Source organism: Xenia sp. Carnegie-2017, unplaced genomic scaffold (genome assembly GCF_021976095.1).
Source record: "Xenia sp. Carnegie-2017 unplaced genomic scaffold, XeniaSp_v1 HiC_scaffold_13, whole genome shotgun sequence".
Classification (NCBI taxonomy): Eukaryota; Metazoa; Cnidaria; class Anthozoa; order Malacalcyonacea; family Xeniidae; genus Xenia; species Xenia sp. Carnegie-2017.
The window spans coordinates 3177697-3205296 of NW_025813436.1; the positions used below are offsets into that span (position 1 = coordinate 3177697).

Here is a 27600-nt window from a genome sequence, read left to right on the forward strand (position 1 = left end):
ATTTCACCAAAAGACTATAATTCATGCAGTTGAACACATTTTCCACAACGAAAAGAACTTTTATAGAAATAGGAATTCCACCCCCCCTGAAAACGAATTTGATCTTATTTCTATTATTTCACCAAAGGACTATAATCCATGCATTTGAACACATTTTCCAAGTCAAAAATATTTTTAACAAAAAAATCCAGACCACACCCAATGAAAATGATTTTATGATATTTTAATATTTTCACCAAAAGACTATAATTCATGCATTTGAACACATTTTCCTCAAAAAACAGAACATTTACAAGAACGAGGATTCCACCCCCCTGAAAATTAATTTCATCATATTTACATATTTTTAATTAAACACTATAACTCATGCATTTGAACACATTTTTTACATGAAAAAGTACTTTGACAAAAAAATTCAGTCCATCTCCTTGAAACTGAATTTTATTATATATCTATATTTTCATCAAAAGACTATAAATTCATGAATTTCATCACATTTTCCACTTAAAAAACAACTTTTACAAAAATTGGGATTAAACGCCACTGAATAGGGATTTTATCATATTTCCATTATTTCACAAAAAGACCAAAATTCATGCATTTGAACACATTTTCCACATCCAAAAATTTTCACAAAATCGATTCACTTACAAATTGAATTTTATCATTATTGTATTTTCTCCAAAAGACTATAATTAATGCATTTCAAAACATTTTCATAAAACAACATACTAAAAATAAAATTCCTTTTCGGGATGAATCTATCATATTCCATATTTTCCCAATGAATTCTCTTATAACACAGATACATTTTCCAAAACAAATAGAACTTCTAGAAAAATGTGTATTCCATTCCCCTGAAAATGAATTTTATTAAAATTTTCACAAAAAGACCATAATTCATTGAATTTTATCATATTTCCATATTTATCATATTTCCATATTCCACGAAAATGAGAATTCCACCCCCCTGAAAATGAATTTTCTCATATTTTCATATTTTCATTAAAAGACTATAATTCATACATTTGAACAGATTTTCCACTACAAAAAGAACTTTTAAAAAAATAGAAATTCCACCACCCTTGAAAATGAATTATATCATATTTCAAAATTTTCATCAAAGCACTATAATTTATGCATTTGAACAGATTTTCCAAACCAAAAACAACTTTTACAAAAATACCGAGCAATTTCAGAAAAAATTCTAGTCTTACATTTTTTGTAAAATTGTGCACAGTTCATGATTTATTGTTATTAAAATATTTTTAGTAGGTATAAGTAACATTTATAGGTATTTTTTAAGACACATCTAGAAGAACTATTACAAAAATAAGTATTCACCCCCCCTGAAAATGAAAATTATCATATTTAAAAATTTTCATCAAAACACTATAATTTATGCATTTGAACAGATTTTCCACAACAAAAAGCACTTTTACGAAAATAAGATATCCCCTCCCTAAAAATTAATTTTACTATATTTCAAAATTTTCATCAAAAGACTACAAATCATGCATTTGAACACATTTTCCACAACAAAAAAAACTTTTACGAAAATAGTAATTCCACCCACCTGAAAACGTATTATATCATATTTCAAGATTTTGATCAAAACACTATAATTTAGGCATTTGAACAGATTTTCCACAACAAAAAGCACTTTTATGAAAATAAAAATCCCCCCCTGAAAATGAATTTTACCATATTTCAAAATTTTTATCAAAAGACTACAAATCATGCATTTGAACAGAACTTTTAAATAGGAATTTACCCCTTGAAATTAAAATTTATCCTATTTTATAATTTTCATTAAGACTATAATTTATGCATCTGAACATATTTTCTACAACAAAAAGAACTTTTTAGAAAATGGGAATTCCACCCCCCCCCCTGATAATGAAATTTATCATATTTCAAAATTTTCTTCAAAACACTATAATTTAGGCATTTGAACACATTTTCCACAACAAAAAATTTTTACAAAAATAAGTATTCACCCCCCCCTAAAAATGAAAATTATCATATTTAAAAATTTTCATTAAAACACTATCATTTATGCATTTGAACACATTTTCCAAACCAAAAAGAACTTTTATAAAAATGGGAATTCCATCCCCCTTAAAATGAATTTTATCATATTTCAAAATTTTCATCAAAAGACTACAAATCATGCATTTAAACACATTTTCCACAACAAAAAGAACTTTTACGAAAATAGGAATTCCACCCCTCTTGAAATTGAAATTTATCCTATTTTATAATTTTCATTAAAAGACTATAATTTATGCATCTGAACAGATTTTCCAAACCAAAAACAAATTTTACAAAAAAAACCGAGCAATTTCAGAAAAAATTCTAGTCTTACATTTTTCGTAAAACTGTCCACAATTCATGATTTATTGTTATTAAAATATTTTGAACTTTTATAGGTATTTTTTCAGACACATCAAAAAGAACTATTACAAAAATAAGAATTCCATCCCCCCTGAAAACGAATTTTATCATATTTAAAAATTTTCTCGAAAACACTATAATTTAGGCATTTGAACACATTTTCCAAACCAAAAAGAACTTTTACAAAAATGGGAATTCCATCCTCCTTAAAATGAATTTTATCATATTTCAAAATTTTCATCAAAAGACTACAAATCATGCATTTGAACAAATTTTCCACAACAAAAAGAACTTTTACGAAAATAGGAATTCCACCCCCCTTGAAATTGAAATTTATCCTATTTTATAATTTTCATTAAAAGACTATAATTTATGCATCGGAACATATTTTCCACAAAAGAACTTTTAGAAATAAATTCCACCCTGAAATGAAATTTATCATATTTCAAAATTTTCTTCAAAACACTATAATTTATGCATTTGAACAGATTTTCCAAACCAAAAACAAATTTTACGAAAATACCGAGCAATTTCAGAAAAACTTCTAGTCTTACATTTTTCGTAAAACTGTCCACAATTCATGAATTATTGTTATTAAAATATTTTGAACTTTTATAGGTATTTTTTAAGACACATCAAAAAGAACTATTACAAAATAATGGAGTACACCCCCCTAAAAATGAACTTAATAATATTTCCATATTCTCATCAAGAGTATAATTCATGCAGTTGAACACATTTTCCACAACAAAAAGAACTTTTATAAAAATTGGGATTCCACCCACCCTGAAAACGAATTTTCTCATATTTTCATATCTTCACCAAAAGACTATAATTAATGCATTTCAACACATTTTCCACTTAAAAAGAACTTTTACTAAAAAAGGATTTCACCCCCCCTGAAAAGGAATTTTATCATATTTCCATATTTTCATGAAAGACTATAATTCTTGCATTTATGCACATTTTTCACATCCAAAAAAAATTTACAATAAATCCTAGTCACCCCCCCGAAATAGAATATTATGATATTTTAATAATTTCACAAAAAGACTATAATTCATGCATTTGATTACATTTTAGACAACAAAAGGAACTTTACAAAAATAGGGATTGCACCGCCCCCCGGAAATGAATTTTCTCACATTTCAAAATTTTCATCAAAAGACTTCAAATCATGCATTTGAACACATTTTCCACAACAAAAAGAACTTTTACGAAAATAGGAATTCCACCCCCCTTGAAATTGAAATTTATCCTATTTTATAATTTTCATTAAAAGACTATAGTTTATGCATCTGAACATATTTTCCACAACGAAAAGAACTTTTTAGAAAATGGGAATTCCACCCCCCCTAATAATGAAATTTATCATATTTCAAAATTTTCTTCAAAACACTATAATTTACGCATTTGAGCACATTTTTCACATCATAAAGAACTTTTACAAATAAAGCGTGTCCACCCACCCCCCCTGAAAATGAATTTCATCATATTTTCATATTTTCATCAAAACACTATAATTAATGCATTTGAACACATTTTCCTTATCAAAAAGAACTTTTACCAAAAAATCGAGTCCACCCGCCTGAAAATGAGTTTTATCATAGTTTCCTATTTTCATCAAAAGGCTATAATTCATGCATTTGAACACATTTTCCATTGAAAACCATTAAACACCATTAAAAAAGAAATTAACAACAGAATGAAATACATCGCTGCGTTGCCACAAAGGTAGCACAAATCTGGACTTTACAGTTATTGCTTGGTTTCATTTCACCATAAAATGCTTCTCTCCATTGCACTCGCTTTCATTGTCCAAGAAATTATGTCGCTCAGCTGAGCTGGAGAAACTTCCCGATGCGAATAATAAAAAATGCGAACTCCTTGCTCAAAGATGGCTTTCGGAGGAATGCGTGCAAGCAGTGATGACTTTTTTTACAACGCAAATCAAAAATACAGTTGAAACATTAAGTTCATTCATGTTTATGAAATATTCGATTTATTTTCTTTCTGTGTATTCTTTTCACTTTGATAAAAAACCATTTACACCGAAGTGTTAAGCGTACAAAAGCACCTGCGCAAACATCTACTTGATGTCACGTGACAAGTTGTTAATCAATGACTCTTATTTTTAAACAACTGCATCATTTTTCAACAAATATGCAAGAAAATAAGGTTATTGCGACTAAGAAGTCCGTTACGCCAACAGTAAACACTGAAGTCTCAATGACTTGGACGATACAGCACGAGTGTTCGAAATTTTCCAGCAAAACTTTTTTTGCTATGTTTTGGAACTTGATTAAAAACGCAATTTTTTCCTCCAAAGTAAAGATTTTAAAAATCTTGGTTAAATGAACGAATATGTTTTGTTATTCAACTCAAGTTACAAATGATTTACACCAACAACGCTACAAATTCTGTTGCGTAAAGGTTACAAACGGATCATTGGGACACAATATCCTATTTGTAATATAAATATTAGCACGCGCCATAAGTCTGATCGCAAGTATACCTGGATGGTAAGTCATTCCTGTAAGCTCGTCCACCATCTTCTTACGATGCCATCCAAAATATCATCGTTGCTGATGTACTTTTGATTCAAATCGCATTCCACGTGATTTTTATCCTCAAGTTCATGTATTTTACCGCTGACCATAGACGTCTTTGTGTCTCGCAGGCACTACAATATTAAATATGCTGCTTTACTATATGCTGACATGGATTTTTTAAAAGTTTGAAACTGTAAATGTTTTCATCATCTGCTACGTGAACGTCCATGAATAACAATAGAAATTTATTGCATTTTGAAAGGTCCCGTGTCCAGTTCCTCTCCCTCTAGTTGCTAAGCTCCGCCAACCCCTCTCCTTCTGCTTTCTAATAGTGCCCACAATCCCTCTCCCTCGTAAAAATAGACAGACAAACCTGTCTAGAAACTAGTGAAAATCTTGCCAAACGTGAATTGAGTTCCTACTCGAAATGTTTGAAAGATAAAATTTCTGCGACAATTCCGCTTTCCTTTGCCATGTCGCAGTCGAGTTTCGTGTTGCATAGAATAACAGACATTGCCTGATTTAAAATAAATTCACAATAAGACAAAATGAAAATTTTTTAAAGCATCTCGGTTCTTTCATAACAAAATAATGTTTCACGAAACACTTTTTTTGAAGACGGGGGGTAGAGATAGGTAGTAAAGCATTTTGGGGAACTTAGATAACGCTATTCGTAGTTCTAATTACTTTCCAATCTCACAGTTAATTTTTAACACCTCAGACCATAACACATCCTCTAGGTTCAAGAAAAGAAAACATTTTAATGTTTATTTAAAGTGATCAATAGGCGTGTTACAACTCAAATACATAACATGGCATAAATGAGGTAAAGTTAGAGAGCAACATCCAACTGGAGGATGACGCCACTCCTCAAACTTTGTTTGAAAAGTTGCCTTTAAAAAAACACGACGAATATGTCAACTGAAATAAAAACTACGTAATGTTGTACTGAGGAGTCACTAGGGGGTAAACAAAGTACTCAATTATATTCAGGGGTGTGGGTAAAGAGGGAAGTATGGGGGTAAAGGAAACAGAACCCGTCGAGGTTTAATATCGCCACGCTACCACATATAGTTTTTCACTTTGGAGAATTTTATGAATATATAATTGACGTGTTTATTGCATTCATTGGCGAAGTAAATTGACCAATCAAAAACGACTCAGTAAATGTTTGACATATGATATTCAAGAAAGTTCGGCTGTTTTTAAAAATTATATCAATTCCTTTGTTTTTTCCACAAAACTCTCAAAAATGACTTAAATGTTAGTGACGTGACGGTATGCGCAAAAAACTCTTTTGAGACAATCACAATTTTTCACATTAAACATAACTCTTATATTAAACAGTTGAAAACACAGATGAAGTCGGACCAGCTAGGATGAGTAATTTTATAAACTCAATACAATTACCTTTTCTGAAGCAAAGACTATATCGCACAATGCGAGAAGGGAAAGACCAAATCCAGCTATTCGACCGTTTACCGCAGCGATCAAAGGTTTAGGACACGTGACAAGAAGTCGTAGGTCGTATTTATTGCAGGTCTACACCACAATCTGAATAATCTGTACCTCTATGCAATTAACGGCATAACAGTGCCATTCAATAAACAAACAAAAAATCAGTACCATCAATAAAAACCATTGAGACTTTAACAAGAACAATAGAGATAAATCAAGAGGCATATAATCATTTATCACAAAACCTTTTCTATTGATGATGTCGGCTACAACCAAACTTTTTATATCTTCTTTTGTAGCTACTTCATTCATTTATATACGCAACTTCAAGCAAAGGGAAAGGGACCACTTCAATAACAAAGTTATATCATCACATAAAGAATGTTTAGTGCAGAGTTGATCTTCTGTGAGTATCAGTTGACCACCTTCAGGTGGGCTCACATAATAATGGGGCTCATCATCATTATATGAACAAACAACTGACATCCACAAAGAATCTAAACTACAAACAAACATTCTTGGCCATGAATCACCATGACACACGAGCAATGAAAAACTAGTAAGAGTAATTGAAGTTAATGACAGAGGTGGTAAAGGGACTTTCACAACTCCATCCATGTGGGATCTACAGTATGAGAAAATATGAAATAATGACATGCAAAGTAACAATGCATCAGCAAATTTAATTTGTCAAGAAATCTCACGCATTTCTTTCATATTATATTACATTGACTCCAAAGGCTAAAGTTCCTGCACTTAACACAATAAGACTAGAGTTCATGAACATAACTCCTGACTGTTATAGTCTATGCCCCTAAATCACAAATATTATAATGAATCCACCTAACTCACTAACACTATAACTTCCTGCACATAACTCATAAACACTATAATTCACATAATTAGCTTGCAAACACTATATTTCATGCACCTCACACTCAAAAACTATAGTTTATGCACATAACTCCAAAGATTACATTTCACACACCTAAGTACCAATAATTAAATACAATAGATTTTTATGCGATGACTTTTATCACAATATCTTTTTAGACGTATTCCTGACGCTAGCAAGCGTGAAAATCAAGTTTTTGGTGATTATTTCTGCTAAATATGATTGAAGAAAAACATCGAGCCAAGAATCATCTAAAGATATAGAAAAATAATATAAACTTACCACATCGCTTTCAACTTCATTGAAAATGGCTTCTTCACCAAACTTCAACAAACGAATTGTGACCTTGGCGAAATATAAATAGCATTGTTGCAAAGGAAGCAAAACGAGAAATGTCCGACGTCAATATATCTCACATTCCAAATTTACTTTACACGTTTTTCTGCCAAAGCTGCGAGCCGCTCTTTCTTGTCTTCATCTCATCAGGCAAACATTAATTATAATTTTGAAAACAGCAATTCTTGGTTTTCATGTGTGTCTTAAGGGAATAACAAACAAAGAAAGGGCATCCACCATGTCGCCTAATAGCAAAGGGAATCCAATGATATTATTTTGTAAGGAGTCCATCAGCATGACGCATATGAAAACCACCTATACTTTCCATAAACTAGCAAATTCACAGTTTGAAAACGGATCGCTTTCTTCTATGCCAATTGCATGTTAAAAGTTCATTGCCAATGGTTGCTTCATCAAACTAAATATAAAAAGTGTTATGTTCAAAGCAAGCAAAATGAGACATGTGGGAAGTCATTATCTCACAGTCCAAATTTACTTTAATTTAGATAGATATGATGCGAACTGTAGAGACAACGACACTTATCACTTTATTATACAACCCATGGGGTTGCTGCAAAACTGCAACGTCAATTTAGATTTATTGCAAAACCAATCAAATTCATTCATACTCATTACACTAGTTTAAATTCATAAGAAAAATTTAAAATTTTCGGTCCGTTACCATGCCTTAACAGTTTCTCTAATCTTCAAGTTGACTTTTATAAAGCATTGATATGTGGTTAATCTCTTTTTACCGCGAATTTGTTGTAGATGGACAACTTTTGAATAAGACAGAATATTTCACAATAAAAAACCGTCTGTGAAAAACTATACTTTGAAATTGTAGTTGTTCATTCCTATTTATGCAGAGAAACATAAGTTATTAGTAGTGTTTGTAGCCTTACAGATCTTCTTTCTCAATCAGTAAACCATAAATTTTCTTCCTGCTGCTCAACATTCTTTTAAAAAGTATGCGAACAGCAAGCAGTTTTGATTATGTTCGTAAACCATAAAAACGCATGAAATCTTTGTGACTATCTATAAACATCTTCACGTTTCTCAAATCACATTCAGTTTCAGTTCCAAAATTTATATTTTCTCGTTAATAAAGCATATCTGTAAGTTGCTATTCATAACAACAGCTTTCCATAATAAATAAAAATGATAATGAGCAAAGTACATATAACATGTGGCTTTCAGCTTCGTAAACATTATTCTTCGTTTGTGGCATTGACAAAACTACAACGAGAATTTCTTCTTTTAAAATAGATATTATACTCCATAAACCTATGTATTGAGGCTTAAATAATCGCAATGATTGTACTACCTTGAAGCAATTGAATAAAAATTGATGAGAGACTTGCGGCTTCTTGCGAGATGCAGGCCCCTGCTGCAAATTGTCCTTTGTTGCATATTTCAAATGGTTTTGAATAAACGGAACTTTTAATGAACTGAACCAGCAGCTGGTGGAAATGTCGAAGAAAATCTTGATAAACCATTGAATAAATGGCTGGTCATGGTTAGAAGAGGTAGTCTATTGAATGGGTATGACTGGCAATTGGTCAAGATAAACCATTGAATAAATGGCTGGTTATGGTTAGAGAGTGGTCTATTGTTGGAAACGATTTTCTAGTAGTTAACAACAATTTGGGGTCAAAGCATTGTATTTAACAGGCCTGTTCATTGTGATTGTCCTCAAACCGCCATCAGGAGAGACAAGAATATTTTCAAACTCATCTGATGTATTAATGTCTTTGTTGGGTTGGCTGTTGGTCTTGGGTTCTTGTCCTGAAGTTACATTTAAGAAATATTGAATAAATTTGCAATAACTAATTTGCAATAACTGTTTTGGACTAAACAGCCCAAAAGTGTAAGAGATTGAGTTCAAAGATGTTTCATCTCCTTAATGAATGACTAAGGTGTTTCCTTGCCCGTCAAACCTTTTAACAATATTTAACTTTAATAACTGTACACATATAACAAACATACTCCTGTAATGTTAAAACATTGTTAGTGAAAAATCTGTTCTATAGTTCAATGTTGAGGACATGTTTTACAACAGGGAAATGATGTTTATACAGAATATTTTGAAGAAAAACTTTGTGTTTATAATACACAGCAAAGTTAAAAATCACCTAGTAAAGTCTCCACAAGTGCTATATACTGTTTTTGCATCTACCTAAAAGAAAAGTTCAATTAAAGTATTCATTACAGCAATAAAAGTTTTTTTAAGGCCTTAGGTATTTGATAGAGAATCAATGGTAACATTGCATTTTTTCCCTGCATCACCAATACTAAGAATGTTAAGTACAAAGATTTTACTCTCCTAAATGTTGGAATTCTTTGTAAATACAAATAGGGGATATAATTCAGATTGCATGGCTTGGAGAAACTATGTATATTAAAACCATTGAAAGCACAGATTTACATGCAGATATTTTAGCTGTGCTGTATGTTCGAGTAGATGTAATATGTACCATTCCTGAAGACCCACACTCAGTTCTTAATTAGGGTGTCTGTCAACTGCATAAAACAACTTTTTTACTGTAAATAATTTGATGACGATAGATTTTAGTAAGACTTGTGAGAGTGTTCAATAAAATTGTTGAAAGATACAGTCCTTTGGTGATGTTTGAAACTAAATACATATTGAATGCTAAAAATAAGATAAGTGCAGCCTTTCTTAAACTAAATATTCACCTGTGATAAATCACCCAAATCGTTCCATGCATTCCATTTTGCCTTTCAACAAAGTCAAAGTCCCAGCTTTGGTGTATTACATTGCTAAAGAACCCTGGAAATGTATATTGTTGGGCATTACTTGATTGTGCATTAAAATGTAAAGTCACCATTCAATTGAAAGAGCTTGTAGGTAGGAGATACAACAACTAATGTTCAAGCTTTATGTAAAACCGGATACAATATCTTATGGATCGTAAAATACTGCTTAAAAGGGCGTACATCTTTGACTTCAATTCATTCCCTGGATAAGTTAAAGATCCCTTTGTCTTTTGCTTCTTAAACTGGTGAGATTGCAGAGAACTTCGAACCATCTTCGTAAAAATGTTCAGGTTTAAATAAAGGTCGAGATAGTTAGTTCACTATACCACGACGAAAATTGCATGGGATTTACAAACTCTTGGCGTCACGTTCATTTGCTATAATAAAATTTACAATAAATATTTTTTCATTATTGATTGAACTTTGGACGAATAAGAAAATTGATATCTAGAAATGACATGAATGAAAGGCAAAAGTAAATCAAACATCATGTGACTATTTTTGACCAATGACATTAGGATGTTGATAGTGGTTAGAATGGATGATAGTGGATAATTGTGGACATGCTTTCAAAATGGCGTATGCTGAACAATTTTATTTTCAGTCAATTTGGAGCACGCTTAATCATTTTATCGCAAGAATAGGTAAATGTTGGCTGAACTGTATAAAATAAGGCGTTCGGAAGCGTAGAAAAGGACTTGACGCATATACAAGACAACTATCTTCACGTAGCAGAATGACATTTGTGGTGAATTCACTGAATTGTTCTGGAAGCTTAAAGTTATTGGTTGTTATTCTGGCTATGTGAATCCAATCTATCTGCATGAGTTCTATCATGATTTTAAACAGCAAATCGATACGTTACGTATGAGTTGTATCGACCTGCTTACTACACAGTCAACACTTCACCAATTTGTAATTTGAAACATTTTGGTGATGAGAATTTTATACCGACGTATCCCTGCGATAAAAAGACTCATAAGAAAAACTGTTTTGTTCAGGTAAGGTAAAATATTTTACTCGCTGATTGCCTAAATATTCTTTGAGTATTTAAAACTGGCTCATGTAAGACCATACATGTATGTAGTTAATGGGATACATTTTAGCTAGCTTCTGCAATATTTTATAAGTAAAACGATGCACGGTAGTGAGGTAACTTAGTGATTAAATGTACTCGAAAGCCGGGGAGATTTTGTAGTAAAATCACAAGACTTGTAGCACCAAGGGACTTTAGCTAACCACCAGTGCTTTCAAGTGCATTGATTGCCAAAATGTTTTAGTCAGTGCTTCACACACTGTTTATAAATTTGAATCTGCAGCTATTATTACCTAAGTGAATCTATTGATTGTCATGCTTTTATTAATCTTCATGTTTTTATATTTTCACCATCATAAGTTGAACATTTGAGTTACCTTGCATGAGTCGTTTTTTTAAAAATATGTTCTTTAACAATTTTGGTTCATCATTTTTATTGTTTTCTTGTTATTGATTTTATTTAGTATTTGTTAATATTGCAACTAAAATATTAACTCATTTCAGTCTCCGCTTGCTGAAATCAAGATGGCTTCTAACCTTGAGCATTTCAAACATTACAACTCAATGGTTGAAACCAATGAACTATTTAATCAAGTTACATTTGTTTCATTGTGTGCAATTCCTCTTTATGGATATCAAAGGTATAGACAGTTATTCAAGAATGAAATAAAATATAGAATGTTTTCATAATGTAATCCTCTGACTATAATACACAGGCTTACATATGTTTGTGAGCCATTATCAATAAAGTAAATGGTTTGAACCCGGGAGTATCGTTATATGTTTGTAAATGATGATCGTCCAGGTGAATAAAGTCCTGAGAAGGACTGTTTTTGATGTTGTTGACTGACGTTTCGACAACCTTAGCGGTAGTCATCTTCAGAGTCAAATGAGGAGTAAACGTCAGGTTAGCCGTATTTGTTGTCTGGTTCTTACGTCATTGTATTGTGTGTACAGAAATGTGCAGGAAATAATGTATTGTCATTGTGGATTAGTGTGAAGTGAAATATTTTATTTTTAGTTGTGATGTGTGATTTAGGTGTGACGTTTTAGTTGTAGTGTGGTGTCAATTGTGTATTGTCATTGTGAATTAGTTTGAAGTGTAATGTTTTTATTGATCGTTTGTTTTGTATTGTGAATAAGTCGTTTGTAAGGTGCCGGTAATTGCTGTGATCTGTTCAGGGTTTGTTCCAAGTTGGTACAACTTTCTAATGTATAGCGTTGTCTATAGTCAGTACTGTAAGTGATGCATTTTGCCGAGTCCCAGTCAATGTTGTCCTTTGTGATTCGGTGATGTTCGGCAATGTGATTAGTTTTGTCTTGTTTTTAGTAGCTCGTTTGTGCTCAGTAAGTCTTATGTTTAGTTCCGCCAGTTTCCCCGATATAGGAGCGTGGCAGTCAGACAGTTATTTTGTAAACTGCACCTTGTCGTTCGTTGGGTTGTTCTTTGTCCTTTATGTTCGTTGGTACTTCGTAATGTTGTGATTGGTTTATATGCTTACGTATGTTGTATGGTCGTAAATGCGAGATAGTCTCAGACGTACCTGATGTAAGGTATCGTTGCTGTTGTCACTGAGTTGTTCGTTTCGTTGGGTTCGTTGGGTTTGTAAGTGTTGCGTTTGATAAAGTCAGAGTTATAGTTGTTTTGTCAAAACACACGTTTGAGATAGTTGTTTTCGTTTTGTAGAGCGTCCGGTGAATCACATATCATTTGTACGTCTTGTTAATGTTCTGATTGTGGTGGCTTTGTGTGATGTAGGGTTTAAGATGATTGGTCTAGTAGTCGGTCAGTATGTGTTGGCTTGCGATAAACTGTTGTTCCTAGTTTTGATTGTCATGTTTGCACCAAACAGTCGAAGAGTTCCGTTTTCTTCGACATCTTTAATAAATTGTATGTACTGTTCTGTTTGTTGATGTGAGTATGGAAGTCATCAATCTCGTCTGCATGTAGTGCTGTGATTGTGTCATCGTAGCGAAACCAAAGGTAATGCATGTTTGTAAGTCATGAGTGCCGTTCCTCTATAGATTGCATTACAATTTCAGCAACTACAACAGAAACGGACAGCCCATTGCTGTCCCATGTAATTGTTTGTAGTGTGTTCCTTTGTATTGGAAGTAAGTCGAGGTGAGGCAGAGCTCTAGTAACTCCATAATGTCTTCTGTCGGTAATGGCAGTACGTCCGTGGTGTTTAATGAGGGTTTTGTACAAGTAAGTGCCAGATTAAGTGGAATACTGGTGAACAGTGATTTCACATCAAAGACACTAGTTATATAGTTGTCTGGTATTTGTATAGTGCAGTTTTTAATGAAGTTTCAGTGGATTGTAGCTTGTGTTTTGATTTGTTTGTTAGTGGTTGCAGTATGTTAGTCAAAGTACTTTGAAAGTTCGTAAGTAGGCGAACCACAGAATGATACAATTGGTCGCATGGGTATTTGTGGTTTGTGAAGTTTAGGTAGTCCGTATAGTCTGGGTGGTCGTGGTACTGAACATCTGAGTCGATAATAAATACGTTCAGATATAATGTTAGATTTTCTCATAGAGAATCTTGCTGTTAAGTTTGCGTACTAGTGATGGTGTTGGGTCTCGTTTGAGTTGTTCGTACGTTTGTCTGTCGTTAACAAGTGCGTCCATTTTGTTAAAGTAATCATTCCTGTCCATGACCACAGTCACGTCCTTTGTCTGCTGGTAAAATGACGATGTTGTTGTCGTGTTTTAGTCGTTTGAGTGCTTGTTGTTCGTCTTTTGTCAAGTTGTTGTCACGTATAGAGGACGATTGTAAAGTGGAGGCTATCCTGCTTCTGATCTCGTCTTTTTGTTGTCTCTGACAAGTCTCTTTGATACGCTAGGACAGCCTCGACATGATACTATCGTCTCAGTCGGGATTTGTCTAGGTGTTATGGAATGTTTTAGTCCGTAAGATAGTAGTCGCGTTTCAGTTTCGTCTAATGGGTGGAAGAAATATTCCTCACCCAGTTATCGTCATTATGTCTTGCACGTGTTTTAGTTTGTTTTAAACGTTCAAGTTTTTGTTGCTGTTTGATTTGGTGTTGTGTCTCTGTCTTGTTTGCTCGTTTCTCTGCAATAGTTTGTATGGTAGAAAGTAAAGTATCACTTACTGTCGTTGGTATGAGTTCCTTCAGTTTGTTCAGTCTTTGTTCTTGTTGTTTGATGTAATAGTTGATTCGTCTATGACAGTCGTTAATCCGTGCTCGTATAAGTCGTCTGCTGGTGGATTTGACAATCTGAATAGCCTCTTGTGTGTTCAACGGAGACTTAATTCTAAGTCCTGCCGGAACGAGACCAAAATCCTTGCAGCGGTGGTTGAACCAGAGTTGTTGGCGTATGCGTCTGACGTTGCTTGCAAAACGTATGTAGTCGTTAGCAAGTTGTTCGCTCTGTCGTCCAAATGATCGTAATAAAGTCCACACAATACAATGACGTAAGAACCAGACAACAAATACGGCTAACCTGACGTTTACTCCTCATTTGACTCTGAAGATGACTACCGCTAAGGTTGTCGAAACGTCAGTCAACAACATCAAAAACAGTCCTTCTCAGGACTTTATTAACCTGGACGATCATCATTTACAAACATATAGCCATTATCAATGATATTTACATGGGGGTACAGGAAACATGCTGGACTATGCTATTATATTGCAATTATCTGTTAACATTACAGTATTAAATGTAACTATATACTTATATCGGGTGGGTTTGTTTCTTGGGCAAGTTTGAATGCAGGTGGGACTTTCAGTGTTCAGCAATGTAGCAGGCTGTATATAAGTATATAGTATATATAAGCATATCTATATAACAATAGGTTTCTATAGAAACAAATAATCATGTCACTGTTGGTTAAATAAATTAAGTATCAAGACTGTAGTGAAATTCAACAAAAACTTACTGCAAAACTACGTAGCGTAAGTGAGGTTGTCTCTCAGCAGAAGGAAATCAGTTCAATTGTTGTACATTGATGAGACCATCTTATAGCATCAAAAATTTTTATATTAATCTCTAAATTGTGATAGCAATGAAATTATAAATTCACAATGGTATACATCTATAAACATAGAAAGCTTCATCCCCATCCCAGGACATCTGCCGTTTTTGACCATTTAAAGCTTCCATCAGTTTCTAATGGTATAAAACAAACTCATTTAGTTAAACAATTAAAATATTATCAATCATTAAACATTTTCGATATTTCTGACAAGACAACTAAAAAACATTGTAAAGACTGCATTTATGTTTTGCTGTAAACAAATTGCCTCCTTTTTGGAGGTAAACAAAATAATCTGTATGTCAAATCAACAAATGAAAACATTCTATATTTTATTTCATTCTTGAATAACTGTCTATATCTTTGATATCCATAAAGAGGAACACACGATGAAACAAATGTAACTTAATTAAATAGTTCATTGGTTTCAACCATTGAGATGTAATGTTTGAAATGTTCAAGGTTAGAAGCCATCTTGATTTCAGCAAGCGGAGACTGAACCGAGTTAATATTTTAGTTGCAATATTAACAAATACTAAATAAAATCAATTACAAAGAAACAAAACAATGATGAACCAAAATTGTTAAAGAATATTTTAAGTAAAACGACTCATGCAAGGTAACTCAAATGTTCAACTTATGATGGTGAAAATATAAAAACATGGTGATAAAATAAGTATGACAATCAATAGATCTACTTAGGTAACAATAGCTGCAGATTCAAATTTATAAACAGTGTGTGAAGCACTGACTAACTTTTGGCAATCAAATGCACTTGAAAGCACTGGCAGGTTAGCTAAAATCCCTCGGTGCTACAAGTCTTGTGATTTTACTACAAAATCTCCCTCGGCTTAGTACATTTAATCACTAAGTTACCTCACTACCGTGCATCGTTTTCTTATAATATTGCAGAAGCTAGCTAAAATTTAGATCCCATTAACTACATACATGTATGGTCTTACATGAGCCAGTTTTAAATACTCAAAGAATATTTAGGCAATCAGCGAGTAAAATATTTTCCTCTCTGAACAAAACAGTTTTTCTTATGAGTCTTTTTATCGCAGAGGATACGTCGGTATAAAATTCTTATCCCAAAATGTTTCAAATTACAAATTGGTGAAGTGTTGACTGTGTAGTAAGCAGGTCGATACAACTCATACATGTACGCATCGATTTGCGTCATGATAGAACTCATGCAGATAGATTGGATTACATAGCCAGAATAACAACAATAACAAGCTTCCACAACAATTCAGTGAATTCACCACAAATGTCATTCTGCTACGTGAAGATAGTTGTCTTGTAGCGTCAAGTCCTCTACGCTTCCGAACGCCTTTATACAGTTCAGCCAACATTTACCTATTCTTGCGATAAAATGATTAAGTGTGCTCCAAATTGACTGAAAATAAAATTGTTCAGCATACGCCAATTTGAAAGCATGTCCATAATTATTCACTATCATCCATTGTAACCACTATCAACATCCTAATGTCGTTGGTCAAAAATAGTCACATGATGTTTGATTTACTTTTGCCTTTCATTCATGTCATTTCTAGATATCAATTTTCTTATTCGTCCAAAGTTCAATCAATAATGAAAAGATATTTATTGTAAATTTTATTATAGCAAATGAACGTGACGCCAAGAGTTTGTAAATCCCATGCAATTTTTCGTCGTGGTATAGTGAACTAACTATCTCGACCTTATTTAAACCTGAACATTTTTACGAAGATGGTTCGAAGTTCTCTGCAATCTCTCACCAGTTTAAAGAAGCAAAAAACAAAGTGGGATCTTTAAATCAAGATCCAGGGAATGAATTGAAGTCAAAGATGTACGCCCTTTTTAAGCAGGTATTTTACGATCCATAAAGATATTGTATCCGGTTTTTACATAAAGCTTGAACATTAGTTGTTGTATCTCCTACCTACAAGCTCTTCAATTAAATGGTGACTTTACATTTTTAATGCACAATGGGCATCATCGCAGTTGAATCACATTTTTGCAAAGGCACAGTCAACTTTTTTTCAATTATAACTGTTCACAGTCCCACCATACAATACAATCAAAGTTAAAATAAGACGAACCAAATAACAATATATATTAGGGTTCTTTAGGCAAATGTAATACACCAAAGCCTGGGACTTTGGACTTTGTTGGAAAGACAAAATGGAATGCATGGAACGATTTGGGTGATTTATCACAGGTGAATATTTAGTTTAAGAAAGGCTGCACTTACCTTATAATGAACATTCAATATGTATCTAGTTTCAAACATCACCAAAGGACTGTATCTTTCAACAATTTTATTGAACACTCTCACAAGTCTTACTAAAATCTATCGTCATCAAATTATTTACAGTAAAAAAGTTGTTTTATGCAAAGTTGACAGCACACTGTTAATTAAGAACTGAGTGTGTGGGTCTTCAGGAATTTATGAGTACATATACACCTACCGGAACATACAGCTAAAATATCTGCATGTAAATCTGTGCTTTTCAATGGTTTTAATATACATAGTTTCTCTCCAAGCCATGCAATCTGAATTATATCCCCTATTTGTATTTACAAAGAATTCCTTAACATTTAGGAGAGTAAAATCTTGTACTTAACTTTCTTAGTATTAATGATGCAGGAAAAAAATGCAAATGTTACCATTGATTCTCTATCAAATACCTAAGGCCTTTTGAAAAAAACTTCTATTGCATGTAATGAATACTTTTAAATTGAACTTTTCTTTTAGGTAGATGCACAAAAACAGTATATAGCACTTGTGGAGACTTTACTAGGTGATTTTTAACTTTGCTGTGTATTATAAACACAAAGCTTTTCTGCAAAATATTCTGTATAAACATCATTTCCCTGTTGTGTACATGTCCTTCTCAACATTGAACTATAGAACAGATTTTTCGACTAACAATGTTTTTAACATTACAGGAGTATGTTTGTTATATGTGTACAGTTATTAAAGTTAAATATTGTTAAAAGGTTTGGCGTGCAAGTGAAACATAGTCATTCATTAGGAGATGAAATATCTTTGAACTCAATCTACACTTTTGGGCTGTTTAGTCCAAAACAGTTATTAAATTAGTTATTGCAAATTTATTCAATATTTCTTAAATGTAACTTCAGGACAAGAACCCAAGACCAACAGCAACCAACAAAGACATTAATACATCAGATGAGTTTGAAAATATTCTTGTCTCTCCTGATGGCGGTTTGAGGACAATCACAATGAACAGGCCTGATAAATACAATGCTTTGACCCCAAAGGTTTGTTGTTAACTACTGGGAAAATCGTGCTCCAACAATAGACCACCTCTTCTAACCATAACCAGCCATTTATTCAATGGTTTATCTCGACCAATTGCCAATCATACCCATTCAATAGACTACCTCTTCTAACCATGACCAGCCATTTATTCAATGGTTTATCAAGATTTTCTTCTACATTTCCACCAGCTGCTGGTTCAGTTCATTAAAAGTTCCGTTTATTCAAAACCATTTGAAATATGCAACAAAGGACAAATACTCTGCAGCAAGGGGCCTGCATCTCGCAAAATGCCAATCTCTCATCAATTTTCATTCAATTGCTTCAAGTAGTACAATCATTGCGATTATTTAAGCCTCAATACATAGTTTATGGAGTTATAATATGTATTTTAAAGAAGAAATTCTCGTTGTAGTTTTGTCAATGCCACAAACGAAGAATAATGTTTACAAGCTGAAAGCCACATGTTGTATGTACTTTGCTCATTATCACTTATTTATTAGCGGAAGCTAAGCTGTTATGAATAGCGCAACTTACAAGATGCTTTATAATAACGAGAAAAATATAAATTTTGGAACTGAAACTGAATGTGATTTTGAAGAAGTGTGAAGATGTTTATAGATCGTCCAAAGATTTCATGCGGTTTTCATGGCTTGAACATAATCTAAAACTGCTTGCTGTTCGCATACCTTTTTAAAAGAATGTTGGGCAGTAAAAGAATTTATGGTTTACTGATTGAGAAGAAGATCTGTAAGGCTACTAATAACTTGCGGTTTCTCTTGCATAAATGGAATGAACAACTAATTTCAAAAGTATAGTTTCACAGACGGTTTTTATTGTGAAATATTCTGTCTTATTCGAAAAGTTGTCCATCTACAACAAAATTCGCGGTAAAGGTTAACCATATCAATGCTTTATATAAAGTCAACTTGGAAGATTGAAAGCTGTTAAGGCATGGCACGGACCGAAAATTTTAAATTTTTCTTATGAATTTAAACTAGTGTAATGAGTATGAATGAATTTGATTGGTTTTGCAATAAATCTAAATTGACGTTGCAGTTTTGCAGCAACCCCATGGTGGCTGATTCTTTTGTCTATATTACACGTGTTTTATAATAAAGTGATAAGTATGAGGCGCCGTTCGTTGCAAAAATCAAAAATGTTATTCTCATGTATTGAATTGCTCTCACCATACATTGAATTCGTTATCCACATGATTCATAGACTGAAATACTTTCATTCCATATTAAAAAGCCATAGACTTTTGATTTTGCTAAATTTTCACTTTGTTTTTGTAAAAATCTCACTTTGTTTTTGCATAAATTTCACTTTGTTTTTGTATAATCTCACTTTGTTTTTGTGAAAATCTCACTTTGTATTTGTAAAATTTTACGTCAATTTTTTTACTGCACGTAATAATACCAAAATGCCGGCAGAAAATGTGATATTTCGATTGCTTATAATCGTTTGCATGTGCTGTTTCTATGCTCATGCCATCGAAGAAGATATTTGTGAATATTTTCAATCCTTAAAGAGAACCTGCAACGAAGCAGACCGACTGTGGACCTCAAATGACGTCAATTTGTTGGAGTTCATTCGACGAAAATGGCATGATCAATTGAGCATTCTTGTTTACTTCGTTGAAAGATGTAACGAACATGAAATAGTCACTGGACTTCTTCAAAACTTGTATAACAGTTTGCTTCTACTGTACCGACATTATTCGTTTAGTATTGAGAGATTCTTGCCAGAACATGAAAATGAATTTTATTCGGAAGTAAGAGAACTGGACAAAGGAAGAACCAGGTATGAATGTTTCAAAATGTCACAAATGGGCACAAATACAACTACTTTGAGTAAAAACACCTGCGAGACCAATTTTTATATATAATGCTGAGGTTGTTTATCTGATTTATTCCTTTATTTAATCAAAATGCTGAATTACTCGTCAACCTATTCAATAGGTTCAATGCATCTTGTCTTTGTTTTAGTTATTCTATCACGTGTGGCCAACTTGGGCAATGCGCCATGCAGGGATGTCATGGTCTGCAATTGCCGATACGTTAAATGTGAATAGAACAACTATCTACGACTTCGGAAAAAAATTGGAATAAATACCAACTTGAAGCTTACAGATTTTCTAACATAGCAGATGCAGACCTGGATGATATTTTGACTTATACTACACAACAGTCAAATGCTGGTGAAACGTTTGTCGGAGGAAGCCACAGAGAGCTAGAGGTTAGAATCCAAAGATGGAGACTGAGAGAAAGATTACAAGTATTTTTCATTTGATCGCTAATGAATAATTAATGACAGTCATTAAACTTTTTAAATGCATGTATACCTATAGTCAACCTTAGAATGAATTGTTTTTTAGATTTTAGATCCCATTGGACGAGCTTTTCGTAGAAGACATTGTATAAGACGACGAGTATATAACATTACAATCCCAAATGTTTTGTGGTATGTATCATGTTTTACAAAATACGAATGCATGGATAGAATCAGAAGTATACCGTGATAATTAAATAATTAAAATAGGCCAATGATCTATTTAGGCACATTGATGGGAATCACAAACTGATTGCATGGAGATTCGTTCATGACGGCTGCATTGATGGCTTTAGTAGGGCTATCGTGTACCTAATTTGTTCGTCAAACAATAAAGCATCGACTGTACTCAGCCTTTTTCAAAATGGTGTGGAACGATTTGGTCTACCGTCGAGAGTTCGCGGCGACCGCGGTGTGGAAAATATTGATGTTGCGAGGCATATGATTGCAAATAGAGGCCTCAATAGGGGAAGCTTTATATGTGGACGTAGTGTCCACAATCAAAGAATAGAAAGATTATGGAGTGAAGTTAACAGGATCGTGAATTCTGTTTTCAAAAATCTATTTACATTTATGCAAAACTGCGATATTTTGGATGCAACAAATGAAATACACATATGGGCGCTTCATTTCGTCTTTTTGCCAAGAATAAACACGTGCCTATACGAGTTTGTTTCACAATGGAACAACCACAGTTTAAGTTCAGTGCAAGGGAAAACCCCCATGCAGCTTTGGCATTCTGGAATGATAAGGAATATGAATCATTACAACAGTAGTAATATACATGGGGGTACGAATCCATAAAAAGTTTACTTTTTATGTATTCAGATATCAGATAAAGCATGAAATAAAGACCATAAGTACTGGAAAATCGTCCCTGGTAATCATGTAAAAAGCGGAAACGCTTTGGCGTAAAATAAACCATGGTTCAAAATCAGTAAGGTCGTAAAGCTGTCATTGTTTCAAAGGGGTAAAAATGGGATGTTTTAAATATATAGGTGCGTTAAACAGTCTTCTTTAAACATCGGTTCGGAGACTCGGCAGCCTGGAACAAGAGATGTCGAAAAAAGTCGTTTCGTGGGAAAAATTGAAGGAAAATTCAGAGGTTCCCCATGGAATTCGATGAATATTCGAAGAATATCGAGAATAACAAGACTTAAAAATGCTCTTCAAAAACCGTCTTTAATAATCAAGTGTTAATAATCAAGTGTTATTAAAATATCAGTATCAGCGATAGCTGGTTTTGTAGCAGCATTGTCTTAGTGCATGTTTTTAACAATGGTTGTTTAATGTAGATAGCACATTTAATCAGCGCATGTATAATAATAAATGTTTTATAAATATGTAGCAGGCGCTTTATAGTCTACGTGGTATATTGGCAGACTAGTGGCCTTTAACAATGGTCTTAAAACTCAGCGCGTGGTAGAAATTTTCTTTAATAATCAAGTGTTAATAATCTTTTAAAATCGTTGTTAGGGGCGAAGAATTTCAGGCAACTAAGCCTGAAATTTTGAGCGCAATGTCATAGATGCTCTTTACAAATATGGAATCTATATGTTTTTAATTTGTCTGTCAAGCGCGTGTCTTAGTGCATGTTTCTAACAATGGTTGTTTAATGTAATAGCACATTTCATCAGCGCATGTATAATAATAAATGTTGTAAAAATATGGAATCTATATGTTTTTTTAATTTGTCTGTCAAGCGAGTGTCATATAATTTTTGTTAAAATTGTTTTTAATAATTGTTTCAGGATTTTGAATTCTTTTGTATATCGCTTTTGTATTAATTACTTATTACAAACAGTTATGTGATATGTAATCAAACATGAGGAGCAGGTATGTATGATTTTACTCTAACAGAGGCCCACGCTACATGCTTACTACACATTATAACTGTATATTAAAATAAGTTTTAATTATCATTTAAATAATGACCATAAGCTCTAGTATTTATACCATCATCTAATATGTACCGTTTATCATCAAAACAGCTAAGTGATACTTTATTAATTTCATAACTACTAAGTTGATGGTTTACACTTCTAATAGTTTTCATTGTATGATGTATTTGTTTATTTTCAAATAGTGTTTGTTTATAGTCTTCATGTTTTATTTTGTTTTTAATAATATTTTTCTTAATTCCTTTAGCTTTTTTATCTCCTTTATTATTATCTTTAATATAACTATACATCTTGCTTCTTAAACCAACAAATTCTTTAATTACTATTCCCGAAGCTTCATCTTTCATTTTACCAATAACTTTTTTATTAGTATTATCATAATATTTATGGTATTTATCATAATCACTGTTATCAAATTTATCTTTATCACTCCAAAAATCTTGATAGACATTAGTTTCAATTTCATATGTTAAAGAATCTGTATCTGTAAATAATAATTTAGCTTTATCACCATACCGATTTTTGATATAGTTGTAATGAAAATCATACATCAAAGTTTTACTTAAATCTAAGATACACATACCCACATATGCAGGTCTGTTGAGAACCAATTGTTCTTTGATCTTATGTACAGCCACAAGGTTCTCATTGAAAATTTTACTACTTACATAAGTAGGTTTTGAAGCTAATTTTAATAATTTATCTTTATTAGTTACTAACCTAACATCTACTCTTTTTCTTAAGTTTTCCATCGTCTTACCAAAAACACTGTTATTCATTAATTTGAAGAAGTCTTTTTCAAAAGAATTTTTTGCATTAGTTCGTTTTTGAGTATTAAAGTCTATGTATTTTTTCAACCATGGAGATTGATTAAATTCAAGTACTCTATGTACTTTTTTCAATTTTAACCCGAGATCTAAGTATAATTGAAGATTTCTATAATGTAAAACGTATTTGTATTTATTTTGTAATGTAGGTATTAATTTTGAAACTAAACCTGTTGATATATTGTAATTAGAAGCAATTGTCTTACAATATTTTGAAAGCATGTCGCTAGTTACCTTAATTTTTTCTGGTGCTAGTGGATAATCGTTATGTAAATTATGTAGTTCTTCAGGGTATTCTAAATCAACTTCTAAAATTAAACCTTTTTTACTATCTGCTTGATATTTAGCAAGGTTTATGTTGTTAATCTGTTTATCAGTTAACCATTTGAAATTACCAGTAGGTAAATTTTGTGACATAGCCCATCCATAAAGATTATTTGCGTCAAGATACATTATATATTTTGAGGGTTTATTCTTATCAAATGTTTCCATATACTTGTTATTAGCTTTACCATATCGGTTAGAAATATAAAAAACCTCCTCTCATAGCTTTTCGATGAATTGAAACATGTCAATATCAGTCATTATTCTAATTTAATATCTGCATCTTCAACATACATCCCAAGATAACCAGGACTACTAAATAGTGGCATGGGTCTAATTTATAGTATTCTAAGCATGTTTTCCTAAAGTTTTCAAATACATCACTTAATAGAAGGATATCAGATTTCAGATACAGGTCGTGATACTCACCCATGTTTTGAGATTGAATGTATTCCAAACATTTTGAGCATGATTATAAGAATCATCTGATATATTTCATCAGTAAGAACTATAAAAGTCTTTTTGAAGGCAACCCCTCATCAAACTTTTCAAAGCTATCCATATAATCATATGGGTATATACCTTTTTGAGTCATTAAATTAAATTTTTCACCTTGAAACTGCTTATAGGTATATTTAAATGAATCTTTAGGTAAATTACAAACAAGCTTTTCTAAACTAGAGCTCATAAATTGAAAACTATCAATGAAGGTGAGATGGTTACCTAGCATAAAAGCCATATACTTTTCCATGTTATTTGGTATAGCATTTATATTCATCTGTGTTTCCTCACCTTTTTTGTTTTTGTATGTATGCTTATTAACAATAGCTCCGATCTCTTGCATAATGAAATGTGAATCATACCCTCTAAGATTGTGAAATATTACTGGGATCTTTAATTTATCAGGGTCTATTCTAAGTTTTAAATTACAATCTTGGTGTGCCGAGCCTCTGTATTTACCTGTCACATGACAATGGTCTCTAACTCGAATATCTTTGTTAGTATATTTTTTGTTACAGATATGACATTCATCAGCTCTTTTAAATTCTTCTTCATCATCAGATGTCATTTTTAATGGTTTATTAAAGTAGGTTTTCATAATATTTTTACAATATTTAACTTCTTTTAACATAGCTTCCATAAATTTGTAAACAGCCTTTTCACCTCTATATAGTTGAATTTGTTTAGTAAATTGATCATTATAACAACAAACAACTTTATATCCATAACCACAGTCAGTATGTTTTTGATAGGCTTCTGTATATGAGTTACCATTATCTTGTTGGCAACCAGATATCTTTTCTGTAATAGCCTCAAAGTCAGCATATATGACAAATGGTACTGGTTGTTGCTTATGATAGTTGTTGAATTTCAGTATGTTATTATTTTTATCAGGCATTTTTATTGATTGTATACCATTTATTAATATACAATTTTCTATATGGTTGTTTAATATTTTTTCAGAACTAAAACATTGAAGACAGCGCATACAAAAGTGTTTTCTTTCCTTATGCTTTGTTTGATTGTACATAAATGCATTAAAATTTTTTATTAGAATATAATGTTTGTTTTTATTATCAGTTATTAATAGTAATTCCATATGGTCTTTAAATTTTTCTTTTGATATATAAATGGGGTATGGTTGCTTATTTTCATAACCGAATACATTAATGTTAATTTTGTTTTGCTTTTCGATTTTATTATATTGTTTAACAGTTACTGGAAATTCGATCCCAGAGTAGTCTAATTTGTTAATATATTCCTTATCAGATTTTTTTATTCTGTATGGGTGTTTATTTTGTGAGTTTAAATAACGAATATGACACCATCTAAAACATTCATTATCTGTATTTTTGATATTAATTAATCCTTTTTTAGAGTTTTTAAGTTCTTGTGGTAAATTAATATATGAAGATCCTTGTAATGGCTTGTATTTAACAACATTAAGATAATGATTATCTATAGATTTAATAATCCATGCAGAACCTTCTTGATTGAATTTACTAATTTTATCTAATATATTTTGTTTTGAAATTTGTAGTGATTCAGTAATATTTTCATTATTTGTAATTGTTAAAGCTTGACTATTGAAATAAGCAATTTCTATTATATGATCAACATCACCATTATATTTAATTTTGATTTTTTCAAATGTTACCTTAAGCGTTTCAATAAATTTTAATCCTTTCATTGTTGTTAATATTTCTTTAATATAATATGTAAGATACTTTCTAGTGTTCTGTAATTGTTTCAATGGATCTTTATTGTTAATAATGCTTATTTCATATGACTTTGTATAACCTTTAAGAGCATTGTTTGTTTCTCTTATTTTAACTCTTGGTGTTGGTACTGGTTTATTATTTTTATCTGATAGCATATGTGTATTGTTCTCATACTCTTTAACCATCTCTTTTACACTCTTTCTTGGTTTTGGGACTGGTGTTAATACTTTGATTAATTCGTTTTTTCTAAGTTTATAATAACCTTTAACCTTTTTCTCTTTGCAATAATTTTTATTGCAGTCATTTTAATATTGGATTGTGATAGTACTTTTTACTGGTTTGGAAATTGAGTATTATTAACTTCAACACGGCTTTTGATTTAATATTAAATTAATTAAATCGTCTTTAGTTAAATTTTGAAGTTCATCTCTATTCATATTAGGCATACTATATAAAATACTCATGTCTTTAAGTACCTTATGTTTTGTTTTATCTATATTCATCTTCTGCATATTATATAATATAGGTTTGTCTTTAAGTACCTTTCGATTTAAATATTTCTACTCATATATATACTATATATTTTATTTTATTTTTTTTTAACACTAATTTTAATTATAGAAATAAATCTATATTTAAAACTTTTATAAAAATAATTAAATTAATTATTTGGTTTTAACATTTTTAGTTTTATTTTTTAAAATATTCTTTTAATTCAGATTTTTATGTAATAAATTTGGTAACATATTTGGCATTAAACCATATTCATAATAAGTTTGAACCCTTTCATATGTAACCATATACACTGATTTAATTGTGCGCGAATAACAGGATCATCTAAACTTTCTTGTACAGTAGTATCATAATAATACAATAGTTCTTGTTTATGATTATCAGGTTTAAATCTTAATAATTTTAATTTTTTATTATGTTCAACTAATTTAAAATTATATTCTATTAATTCAGATATTAAAGTATGTTTAAATGTTTTAAAATCTTTACATTTTTTATATCCTGTAGAATCAGGTGGATAATGTAATAATTTTGTCGGTAAAGCATCAACTAGTATATATAAATCAAATTTACATAATAAATAATGGTCTAAAAGTCAAAACCACTTAGTCCGAAACATAATGATATTTTATTATTACTCATTTCAATGTTATTAATATCATCTTTTGTCTTTAAGTCTTTTAGTTTTTCTATTTGCTATCATATATAATTACTATATATTTAAAATTTTTTGTTAAACGCACTAAATTTTT

The 27600-nt window shown here is 31.7% G+C and overlaps 3 long non-coding RNA genes across 3 annotated transcripts; 2 read left to right on the forward strand and 1 right to left on the reverse strand.

Annotated features, from left to right (window-relative positions):
- Positions 1 to 6984: 6984 nt before the first annotated feature.
- On the reverse strand, positions 6985 to 9033 carry LOC124447009. The gene is made up of 5 exons (XR_006948577.1): positions 8966 to 9033; positions 8826 to 8877; positions 8776 to 8780; positions 7585 to 8056; positions 6985 to 7032 (listed from the first exon to the last, which is right to left on the reverse strand). It is a non-coding gene; the product is annotated as an uncharacterized LOC124447009 (long non-coding RNA).
- A 7810-nt stretch (positions 9034 to 16843) lies between these two features.
- LOC124447069 lies at positions 16844 to 18611 on the forward strand. Its single transcript, XR_006948598.1, has 4 exons — positions 16844 to 17309; positions 17564 to 17662; positions 18200 to 18245; positions 18589 to 18611. It is a non-coding gene; the product is annotated as an uncharacterized LOC124447069 (long non-coding RNA).
- A 2510-nt stretch (positions 18612 to 21121) lies between these two features.
- LOC124447107 lies at positions 21122 to 21642 on the forward strand. Its single transcript, XR_006948609.1, has 2 exons — positions 21122 to 21193; positions 21289 to 21642. It is a non-coding gene; the product is annotated as an uncharacterized LOC124447107 (long non-coding RNA).
- The last annotated feature ends 5958 nt before the right edge of the window (positions 21643 to 27600 follow it).